The following is a 12,012-nucleotide window of genomic DNA, read 5'->3' on the forward strand; positions in this document are numbered from 1 at the left end:
AGCTTGGCTAGGGGTGTGGCAAGTTCTGGAGCACAAGTCTGAAGTATTTTTGCTGGAATATTATCAGGGCCTATAGCCTTTGCAGTATCCAGTGCTGTCATCCATTTCTTGATATCACTTGGAATGAATTGAATTGGCTGAAGACAGCATCTGTGATGCTGGGGACCTCCGGAGGAGGAGGCCGAGATGGATCATCCACTCAGTACTTCTGGCTGAAGATTGCAAAGGCTTCAGCCTTATCTTTTGCACTGATGTGCTGGGCTGCTCCATCATTGAGGATGGAGATATATATGGAGCCTCCTGCAGTGAGTTGTTTAATTGTCCACGACCATTCACGACTGGGTGTGGCAAAGCTGCAGAGCTTAGATCTGATCTGTTGGTTGTGGAATCGCTTAGCTCTGTCCATCACTTGCTGCTTATGCTGTTTGGCACGCAAGTTGTCCTGTGTTGCAACTTCACTGATTTTTAGGTATGCCTGGTGATGCTCCTGGCATAACCACCTGCATTCTTCATTGAACCAGGGTTGATGCCCCAGCTTGGTGGTAATGGTAGAGTGGGGGATATGTCAGGCAATGAGGATACAGATTGTGGTTGAGTACAATTCTGCTTATGTCTCAGAGCCTCATGGATACCCAGACTTGAATAGCTAGATCTGTTCAAAATCTATCCCATTTAGAACAGTGGCAGTGCCACACAACATGGTGGAGGGTATCCTCAATGTGAAGACAGGACTTGGATTCCACAAGAGCTGTGCGGTGGTCACTCCTACCGATACTGTCATGAACAGATGTATCTGCGGCAAGCAGGTTGATGAGAATGAGGTCAAGTATGTTTTTCCCTCTTCTTGGCTCCTTCACCACCTGTCGCAGACCCAGTCTAACAGCTATGTCATTTAGGACTCTGCTAGTTCCGTCTGTGGTGGTGCTACCAAGCCGCTCTTGGTGATGGACATTGAAGCCCCCACCCAGAGTATATTCTGCACCCTTGCCACTCTTAGTGCTTCTTCCAAGTAGTGGACAACATGAAGGAGTATTGATTCGCCAGCTGAGGGGGGAGGGGGCGCAGTACCTGGTAATCAGCAGGCAGTTTCCACGCCCATGATTGACTTGATTCTATGAGACTTTATGTTGATGTTGGTGACTCCCAAGGCAACTCCCTCTCGACTGTATACCACTGTGCCAGCATCTTTGCTGGGTCTGTCCTGCCGGTGGGGCAGGACATACCCAGTGATGGTGGTGTCTGAGCCATGATCTATAAGGTATGATTCCATGAGTATGACTATGTCAGGCTGTTGCTGGATTGGTCTGCGATGGCTGTCCCAATTTTGACACAAGCCCCCAGATGTTAGTAGGGAAGTTTGTAGCGCACTCTGAGTCAGAAGGTTATGGGTTCAAGACCCACTCCAGAGACTTGAGTGCAAAAATCTAGGCTGACACTCCAGTGTAGTGCTGAGGGGGAGTGCTACTGGCTAGGAGGTGCTATCGATTGGATGAAATGTTAATTCAAAGCCCTGTTTTGCCTCTGATGAGGTAGAAGATTCCATGACACCATTTAGAAGAGTAGGATAGTTATCCCTGATGTCCTGGCCAAGATTTATTCCTTGATCAACATCACTAAATTAACTGGTCATTATCACATTGCTGTTTGGAGGAGCTTCATGTGTGCAAATTGGGCTGCTGCATATCCTATATTGCAGCAGTGGCTAAACTTCAGAAACACTTCATTGGCTGTACAGCACTTTGGGATGTCCTAAGGTGGTGAAAGGCACTGCATAAATAAAATAATTTTTTCGAGTTTTTAAAATTAGTTAGGGTAGGATTGCTTGGAAATGAAGATAGAATCTAATTGTGGAATGTGAATGGTGAAGTCATTTAAGTTGTCAGTTTTTACAAATGACGGTGTAAGTGAGAAGATCAGAGCAAATATAGAATCATAGAATTGTTACAACACAGGAGGAGACCATTCAGTTCATGGTGTTTAACAATAGTCAAAGATAACTAGAAAAGGAATTGCTTCTGAATAAAATTAACAGCACTCCCAAGCGGATATGCTTTTTTCAGTGCTCCCTATGGATACAAATTATGTTGGTGGAGGGTAGCTAATGTACTACTGTCTGTTCAAGACAATAAAAAAGATGAAACAGTTAATTAGAAACCAGTTGTTCCAGCGTAAATTGTAAGGAAATTCTTAAAATCCATTCAGTCAAGATCAAATTAGTGAGCAGTTAGAGATGGATGAGAGAAGCAAAATAAGTCAGCATATTAATGGCAGGTCATGTTTGACCGGTTTAGGAGTTTTTGAATAAATAAATATAGTTAAAGAAAATGCGGCAGGTGCAGTTACTATGGTTATTTGAGAAGGTGTTTGATAAGATGCCTCATGAGCCTTTTTATAAAGAATCAGACATACGGCACAAAAGGAAATGAAGCTTCAGGAAAGAATGGGAGTTGCTCAGAGAGTGAACAGTTGGAATTAGTGGATCGTGGGTCAGGGCTGGTCAACTTTTGTTTTTGAGTTGATGTGCAATTTGGGCATAATGAAGAAGTAGGTTTAAGAAACAGCAAGGAGGATTGCAAAGTACTTCAATCTCCAACAATGCTGCACTGTGTGTTTCCACTCTGTCAAAACTATTTCTGGGCGCCTGTTTATCAATTACGATCTAACAATTATATTGATTTTTTTTTGTTTCAAAATATCAATCTTTTTTTTCAAAAACTGGCAACCGGCATGAGTCTGAGAATATGTTCCTTTTTGGCTTCTAGCAGTTCTTCAGTATTTCCCAAAATTATTTGAAGAAATACTGGAGGGTAAATTTCAGCAGCTTTATCCAGATAAAATGACTTTTTTTAAGAGGTTTTGTGTGTGCATGATTAAAAGTCAAAAATGTACAAAATAAAAATACCTGTAAAACTTGTAATCGGCAAACTTTGAAAAATGGAAATAGGCTGTCTGCATTTATGCTAATAGTTCCATTTTCACTATCACCTCCAGTTGAACTAATTTAACTAGTATCTCATCAGTGTTTTGTCAATATAGCAAGTAGCAGCTGATGACTTATATGGTGATCATACGACAGCCAGATCAAAATCAACGTAATTCCTTAATCATTTTTTTCTTAAATTACTTTTGAAAGCAAAGAAAGCCTCTCTTTTATCAGACAGCAGGATTTTATTTTACAATGTGTCCTCTAATTTAACACTGATAATACCTCAGGAGATCTGCTAATTCTACATAATAGACTAATTATCACTAAGGATGGGCATCAATACTATATTCCCTAATTTGCCATGTGTAATATTTGTAAAACTGTGGTCTGAGTGTATGGGACGTTGTATACTCAAATACTACGGGCGGAATCGTCCCAGATTTGCACTAAGTGCGGTAGCAGGCGGGTAAAACGGCCGATGGAGCCCACGACCCAGAGCCTCCATTCAAGCCCACAAGAAACCTCTGAAGAGGAATCTGAAGGCACCCGCCTTGAAGTCCCATCACAGCGTTCACCCACACCCTCCACCAGTGCAGAGACACACACCTCGGTGGGACCTAACTTTAGAGTAGCCATGGGATCACAATCTGGCGTCCACATCGCATTTTCTGATCCACAGCAGGCAGCTTTCGGTCCTTCCCAGGTGTCCAGAACTCTGAGGACCAGAAATTTGCTGAGTGCAAGTCTGATAATGGACTTGGTCATGTCATAGTTGCTGGAGCTGCAAAGGGAAGCTCAGGAAAATCAGGAAGGGATGTCCACTGCACTCCTCAGATTGCAAGATATAATGGCGGAGTGCATCTGCCTTCAGGCTGAGGTGATAGTGCTGGCACACCAACGTACCGAGGTCAACATTGGTAGGATGACGGCCGCCATGGAGATATTGGCACAGAACGTCACTCCTGCACTATTGTGCAGCTGAACTCCATCACAGAGACCATAGTTGGCCTCCAACAGTATGCACGTGAGATGGGTGCGGGGCAGACCAATCTCACTCCAGCTTCCCCTTCTCAAGGAGTCAGTCAGTGGCCTTGAGCACCCAAATGGAGAGGATCAGCATCCCCCTCCCAGGGCCATCCATCTAGGTGACTCCGAGAGTGTCCAGCCCACTCGAATCCCCTCTTCCTGTGACCTCAGCAGCTACAGGCTGAGGAGGGTGCCACTGCCACACGGCTGGACTCCAAAAGCTGTTCAGGGTCTGCCAGGTCTTAGCCCTCCAGAGTACACCTGCCAAGGTCATCACAAGCAGGGCGTAGCAGTCAGCATGCTGCCCCCACCTCCGCTGTGGATGTTCGGGGAGCACCAAGATGTAGCGGCAGGGTTAGGAAGGCTAAGAAGATGTAACTCTTTCAGAATCAAACAATTAAACTAAATTAACAAAATAAGGGGCTAAGAAGATGTAACTCTTTCGAGTTATCAACAGTCACAGATTGTAACTCTTTCGAGTACGTTCACAGTTCTTGGTTTCCGGGAGTGGGACATGAACCCACAACCTTCTGATTCAAAGGCGAGGGTGCTATGAACTGAGCCACAGCTGACACCTCCGCTAAGAAGATGTAGTTGCACAGCCTGGGCTTGGGTGTTAATCACTTGTACGTAATGTTTGCTATTGTCAATAAACTCCCAAGAATGTCTCCCTGCCTATGGCTCCTTGTTCTGCTGAGCACTGTTCATTTCATTCAGATGTGAAACCTTTCCGCACAAGATAAAGGCAGGTGTCTCAGCCCAGGGCCTCTTCCCTGTGCTTTGTGCAACCTTCAGACCAAAGTAATGGTCCAGCCTCTCATTCCCTGGACACATTACTGATGCCTGCACCTCGACGGTTCTTGTCATTACTGCCAGAAGGTCGTGGACAGGTGCCACGGAGTTCCTTCATTCTCTGTGCTCTCAGCACCTTTAAGGTGGGGCTGGCCCCCATCTCCTTAGCATCTGTGACCAGAGACGCTGTGCTCCTGAAGGGCTCAGGTGCTGAAGGCGAACAAAGGATCAGATGCTTTTAAAGTTTTGTGGCTGTGTTTCTATGTGACCCTGATCACAGTGCGCAAGCAAGCTGTCCTTGGGCCAGACAGGAATCAGACATTCTCAGAGGCTATGTGAGGATCTATGGAGTGTCCTCACTGCATGTCGACATCATCCTACTGCAACCAAGCCACTATTACGGCCTCCACTGTGTCATTATGACAGGAGCATTATCAGAGTGTATGTGCGCTTCCATAAGCCAGACCTAAGTCAAATATTCACAGATGCAACACGAGGATCTTATGGCGTCTCCTCACTGCATGTCATTGTCATCCTCCACAAATCCAGCAGCTATCTGGGCCTCCCGAGCTCATCTACCTTGCCTGGCCAGTGCGAGGGCCTCATCGCCATCATCGTTGCCTTCGAGGGCGACCTCACCCTTATCAATGTCCTCTTCATTGGAGGATACCTCCAGCTCATCTCCCCCATTGCAACACCAGGTTGTAAAGGGCGCAGCAGACGCCATCTATGCATGAGCTCTCTGTGGATTATATTACAGGGCCCCACCACACCGGTACCTCATTTTTAGCATCCTGCTCCATCAGCTCCACCAAGCTGCGAGTTGCAGCATGAACCTCATTATACCTTCACTCTGCTGCAGTCTGAGGACCCTGCACGGGTGTCATCAGCCATGTCCTCTGCAGGTAGCCCTCCTCCCCGAGGAGCCAACCCTGCATCCTCTATGGACCCTGGAAGACGTCAGGGACCTGTAACCGACTGAGAATGTAGGAGTCGTGCACACCTCGCGGAGGCTGAGCGTCAACTCGCAGACACTTCCTCCTACCTCTCCCTGGACCATGACCCCACCACAGAACATCAAGCCATTGTTTCCAGGACTGCCACTGACCTCATCTCCTCTGGAGATCTTCCTCCCACAGCTTCCAACTTGATAGTCGCCCAACCTCGGACGGCCCGCTTCTACCTCCTACCCAAAATCCACAAACAGAACTGTCCTGGCAGACCGATCGTGTCAGCCTGTTCCTGCCCCACGGAACTCATTTCTCATTATCTTGACTCCCTTCTCTCTCCCCTTGTCCAGTCCCTTCCCACCTACATCCGTGATTCCTCTGACACCTTACGTCACATCAACAAATTCCAGTTCCCTGGCCCCAACCGCTTCCTCTTCACCATGGATGTCCAATCCCTCTACACCTCCATCCCCCACCAGGATGGTCTGAGGGCCCTTAGCTTCTTCTTTGAACAGAGGCCCCAACAATCCCCATCCACCACTACTCTCCTCCGTCTGGCTGAACTTGTTCTCACACTGAACAATTTCTCCTTTAACTCCTCTCACTTCCTCCAAATAAAAGGTGTGGCTATGGGTACCCGCATGGGCCCCAGTTATGCCTGTCTCTTTATGGGGTATGTGGAACATTCCTTGTTCCAGTCCTACTCCGGCCCCCTCCCACAACTCTTTCTCCGGTACATCGATGATTACTTCGGTGCTGCTTCATGCTCTCATCAGGACCTGGAAAAATTTATTAATTTTGCTTCCAATCTCCACCCCTCCATCATCTTCACATGGTCCATCTCTGACACTTCTCTTCCCTTCCTTGACCTCTCTGTCTCAATTTCTGATGATAGACTGTCCACCAATATCCATTACAAGCCTACCGACTCCCACAGCTACCTCGACTACAGCTCCTCACACCCCGCTTCCTGTAAAGACTCCATCCCATTCTCTCAGTTCCTTCGCCTCCGTCGCATCTGTTCTGATGACGCTACCTTCAAAAACAGCTCCTCTGACATGTCCTCCTTCTTCCTTGACCGTGGATGGAAAACCTCGGTTGTTGACAGGGCCCTCAACCGTGTCCGGCCCATATCCCGCGCATCCTCCCTCACGCCTTCTCCTCCTTCCCAGAAACATGATAGGGTCCCCCTTGTCCTCACTTATCACCCCACCAGCCTCCGCATTCAAAGGATCATCCTCCGCCATTTCCGCCAACTCCAGCATGATGCCACCACCAAACACATCTTCCCTTCACCCCCCTTGACGGCATTCCGTAGGGATCGTTCCCTCCGGGACACCCTGGTCCACTCCTCCATCACCCCCTACTCCTCAACACCCACTTATGGCACCTCCCCATGCCCACGCAGAAGATGCAACACCTGCCCCTTCACTTCCTCTCTCCTCACCGTCCAAGGGCCCAAACACTCCTTTCAAGTGAAGCAGCATTTCACTTGCATTTCCCCTAACTTAGTCTACTGCATTCGTTGCTCCCAATGCGGTCTCCTCTACATTGGAGAGACCAAACGCAAACTGGGCGACCGTTTTGCGGAACACCTGCGGTCTGTCCGCAAGAAAGACCCAAACCTCCCTGTCGCTTGCCATTTTAACACTCCACCCTGTTCTCTTGCCAACATGTCTGTCCTTGGCTTGCTGCATTGTTCCAGTGAAGCCCAACGCAAACTGGAGGAACAGCACCTCATCTTCCGACTAGGCACTTTACAGCCCTCTGGGCTGAATATTGAATTCAACAACTTTAGTTCTTAAACTCCCCCTCCCCCCATCCCCACCCCGTTTCGTTTCCCCCCCCACCCGCTTTTTTTTTTTCAATAATTTATATAGATTCTTCTTTCCCCACCTATTTCCATTATTTTTAAATCTAAAACTAAAACCTTTAGTCTTTCCACCCCACCCCCACTAGAGCTGTACTTTGAATATCCTGTATTCCATTCTTAATTAGCACTTTTCTCAGACAAAGACCACCACCTTCAACACCTCTTTGACCCTTTTGTCTCTGACATCTTTTGATTATCCGCTCACACCACACCCTCAATGTGTCTCTTCCCCCCCACCCCACCCACCTTAAACCAATTTATATTTCTCCCTTGTTGAAACTATGCTGCAGTTCTGCCGAAGGGCCATGGAGGCTCGAAACGTTGACTGATTTCTTCTCCACCGATGCTGCCAGACTTGCTGAGTTTTTCCAGGTAATTCTGTTTTTGTTTTGTTTTGGATTTCCAGCATCCGCAGTAGCTTTTAGCTCTTTGTTTTTATTATTAGGATGCATTTGTGGTGGTCGCACACCAGCTGCACATTCAGCGAATGGAACCCCTTGCTGTTAACGTAGTTGACTGCGTGTTGCAATGGAAATCTGAGCATCACATGAGTACAGTCGATGGCACCTGTGGGAAATCTGGGCGAATCCAATCACTCTTGCATCCTGGCTCTCTTGGTCCTGGGCGAAGTGCGCAAAGTTGTGTGCCGTCACAAAGATGGAACCCGTGACTTCATGGATGTATTTGTGGCTGGAGGCTTGTGATATCCCACAGATGTCTCCTGTGGAGCCCTGAAAAGAGCCACTGGTGTGGAAATTGGGTGCCACTGTCACTTTCACGGCCACTGGCAGTGGATGCCCTCCTTGTCCCATTGGTGCCAAATCCTGCAGTAGCTGACAGAAGTGACTGACCAGTTCCCTAGACATGCACAGTCTTCAGCGACACTGGTTCTCTGTCATCTGCAGGAATGAAAGGCAGCCTCTATAAACCCGAGGTCTAGCTAGACGCTGACCAGCGATGGCTCACTGTGGCTCTTTGGTGGCATTTGCGGCAGCCCCAGCCAGCCCTTCTTCCAGAGGGTGCTGCTCCTCACTCTGTGCAGCCCGGTGCCTCAGCCGCTCTCTTCTCTGTTGTCTTCGCTCTCTGTGTGCCACGAGGCATACAACTAGTTCACCAGGCTCTATGATCCTGATGCTGTACTCCTGCAGGATAAAAGAGAGACACACGTGGGTTAGCTTGGGTGTACTAAGAACCTGTCTTGGTTAAGTCTGAAGGCCCCTTAATGCATCCCAGAGAGTGCTGGCTTGGATGGCCAGAGTTTAATGTGCTGCATGGCTACCCAAAACACCACCTTCCTCCGTCCCACTCCACCTGACCGATTGGCGGCAGCTTTGCCCATTTGGACTGCATGCTGTGCTCTCAGCTCAGGTGCAGGCATTCTCTTAAGGTTGCACTGTTAGCTGGAACCATGGTCCAAACCGGGGCACTGACATTGCAAGGGTCAGTGAGCACCTCCACCAGTAACTGCTCCATGGCCAGCTTTAGCAAGAGATTGTACAATGTGCCAAGTCGTCCAACTGTTCTGCAGTCCACTAAAATGTTCATTAGCTTGCAGTCTGTGCCCGAGGGGTGAAAAGCTCTGGACCACTTGGTGATGCTTTGGTGCTACTGCATTGCTTGAGTGGGCAGATAAGTTCAACTCCAATCATATCAATGTGGCTGTGCCTGAACTGGCTCCGCTGCAGAGGAATGGTCATTTTATACAAGGTAGCCGTAATGTGTGACGCTCACCCACCCGCCTCCCACCCTGCTACCCTGCTCATGCCTTTGTGCTACCTTCAACCTCAGAGCAGCCTTTTGCTCTCCACCCACCGCCCCCCCCCAACCACAAAGTCGACCGCAGGGCAGTCTTTGACCCCCCTTCTCGCCATATTGTCTTATCACGCTGCTGAACACACCCAACACCAGCAGGCATGGATGATTCCGCCCCATTCATTTCATTTAGTTGTTTAGAATTGTGTAAATGTAATTGGATGTTGTCAGCAAATAGAATATGAAACAAATTAAAATGTTGCACATTTGCAGACCATGTTTGAGAAACTATAAAAATTGTTATACTGCAAATGTTATCTTACAAAGCTCATGACCATGTAAATAGTAAACAATAACCAATTGAGTGTAACTCATGAAGACACAAATAAAAGCAGTTCCAATCTGTCCAGGCAAATGTTTCAGAAAGCAAGCCATGTTCCCAGTCAAGTAAAAAGTACAATGGATCATTAACACTAATCAATCTGTCAGATACCGCAGCAAGTTTACATGGAAATATCTCAATTAAATTCACAGGCTAGTCCTTTTTGAAAAGCAGACTGGATTTTGAAAGTAAAGATCTCTTAGAACGGTTGATGTGTAGGAATAAATTGAAGCTACCCACGTTTAACTTGTAAAACACAATGCACAGTGGCCCCAGTGACTTTGCCGTGCTACTGTATTATTTTGATGCCATTGTGCAGAGGTGTCACTTGATAAAGAAATTCTCCAATGAATTCAGAGCACTGAGATCAGTTAATTCTGGCTGGGGACATGATAAAGAAGACTACAACAAGCTGAGTTACTTTATCATAACTGGAGAAACAAAATATGGTATTCCTACTTCTGCCCATTATTTTTTTCCCTCCAGTGGTATATTTCACTTTAACCACACCTGTAGGTTTTTGAAATAAGATGCTTAATCTCAGTGATTTGAGCTGGACACCAGTTCAAGAGGCGTAGTTAACGTTATGATTTTAAATGAGGCAACTGTTTCCCATATAATCCATTATATTTATGAGTGTCAGTTTTCAAAATACAAAATAAGATACCATTATGAATAATTTTCAATGTATATTGATTCAGTGTTTGTAATTCCTTAAATTGTATTATTGGTTTTGAATTTTGTGTCTGTTTGGCACCATTTGCATAATTAATTTTTTGTTTTGATTATTAATCTTCATAGTACGCATCAGTGCATTTTAGTACATATATTTAGTTCGTAAGAGGCTCCTGAATTGGCTTCAAATCTCAGACAGATTTACTTGCAAATCTTCTGCTTATTGGGGCTTTTTCCACAATTTGTTTTCATTAAGTATTATCAGCTTCATAAATGAACATGCAAATAGTTCAATTAAATGGGTTTTGAGGATTCATGTGTAAGTGGCTATTGTATATTATGGCAACCACTGGTCTACTGATCAATGCTGACACATTTAGGTCAGATATCACTGTTTATTGCTAATTCTGTTTCACCTTTTATTCACAAGCTATTCCCTTTCCCATTGTTCAGTTTGGAATGTATCTTTGGACTCAGTTCAATGTCAAGGGAATCTGGAGATTAAAATTAGCAGAATTATTTGGCAATAGGTTTGGTGCACTCTAATTTAAAAGTTAAATATTCAAGATGCAGAACGTTTGAGGTGCAATTTAATGAGTCTTAGTGATGTGACTAGCAAGGGAATTTTTTTTTAAAACAAAGCATTTCACTGTCAAAAGAAAATGAAATTACACAGTAATTTAATGAAAGAAAGTATCTTTAAACGTGCAGATACACATACAAGTAATGAAGATAATCTCCCAACTGGGAAGTGTTCATTAGAGGAATAACTCCATCTATGAAGTGAATTTTATTACGTAAATAGATGTTAGTCATTTAATTAAACAACCATCTCATTATAAAACAACTGTCTGAACAAATTTCCTTATACAGGTTTTACAAAACTTATTCAATGCTGATTTATATTGAATCTACTCAAATGAGCTTTAATCCTTTGTGGAAGGGTGAGTTTGGACACCAATATTTAAATACTAGCTCTTGAGCTTGTAACTTTTAGAAATGATCTCTAATTTAAATGTTGTTCAAACTTTGCTTTAAGCTGATCAATTTATACAGAATGAGCCATTACCACTGTCATTTGTTAAAATTAGTATTTTTTAAATTATGATTCACATATATAGAATTGCCCGTATATGCCGAAATGTTGTATAATAACTTAAAGCCTTTTGTTGTATTCAAACTGAAATTTACTCTTCAGCTACAAATTCAGTAGTGGCCAAATACAGGTACCTTATGCTGCAATGTTCCAGTGAAGCTCAACGCAAACTGGAGGAACAGCACCTCATCTTCCGACTAGGCACTTTACAGCCTTCCGGACTAAATATTGAGTTCAGTAATTTTAGATCATGAACCCTCTCCTTCATCCCTACTCCCTTTCCAATCCCCCTTCTTTCCAATAATTTATATAGATTTTTCTTTTCCCACCGATTTCCATTATTTTTAAATGTATTTCCATCCATTGTTTTATCTCTACCTTTTAGCCTATTTCGATCCCTTCCCCCCCACTCCACCCCCACTACGGCTATCTGTACCTTGCTCATCCTGCTTTCTACCCTTAATGTCACCTATTAGCACATTCCTTAGATAATATCACCACTGTCAACACCTCTTTGTCCTTTTGTCTGTGACATCTTTT

Source organism: Cetorhinus maximus, chromosome 24 (genome assembly GCF_964194155.1).
Source record: "Cetorhinus maximus chromosome 24, sCetMax3.hap1.1, whole genome shotgun sequence".
In the NCBI taxonomy this organism is placed as follows: Eukaryota; Metazoa; Chordata; class Chondrichthyes; order Lamniformes; family Cetorhinidae; genus Cetorhinus; species Cetorhinus maximus.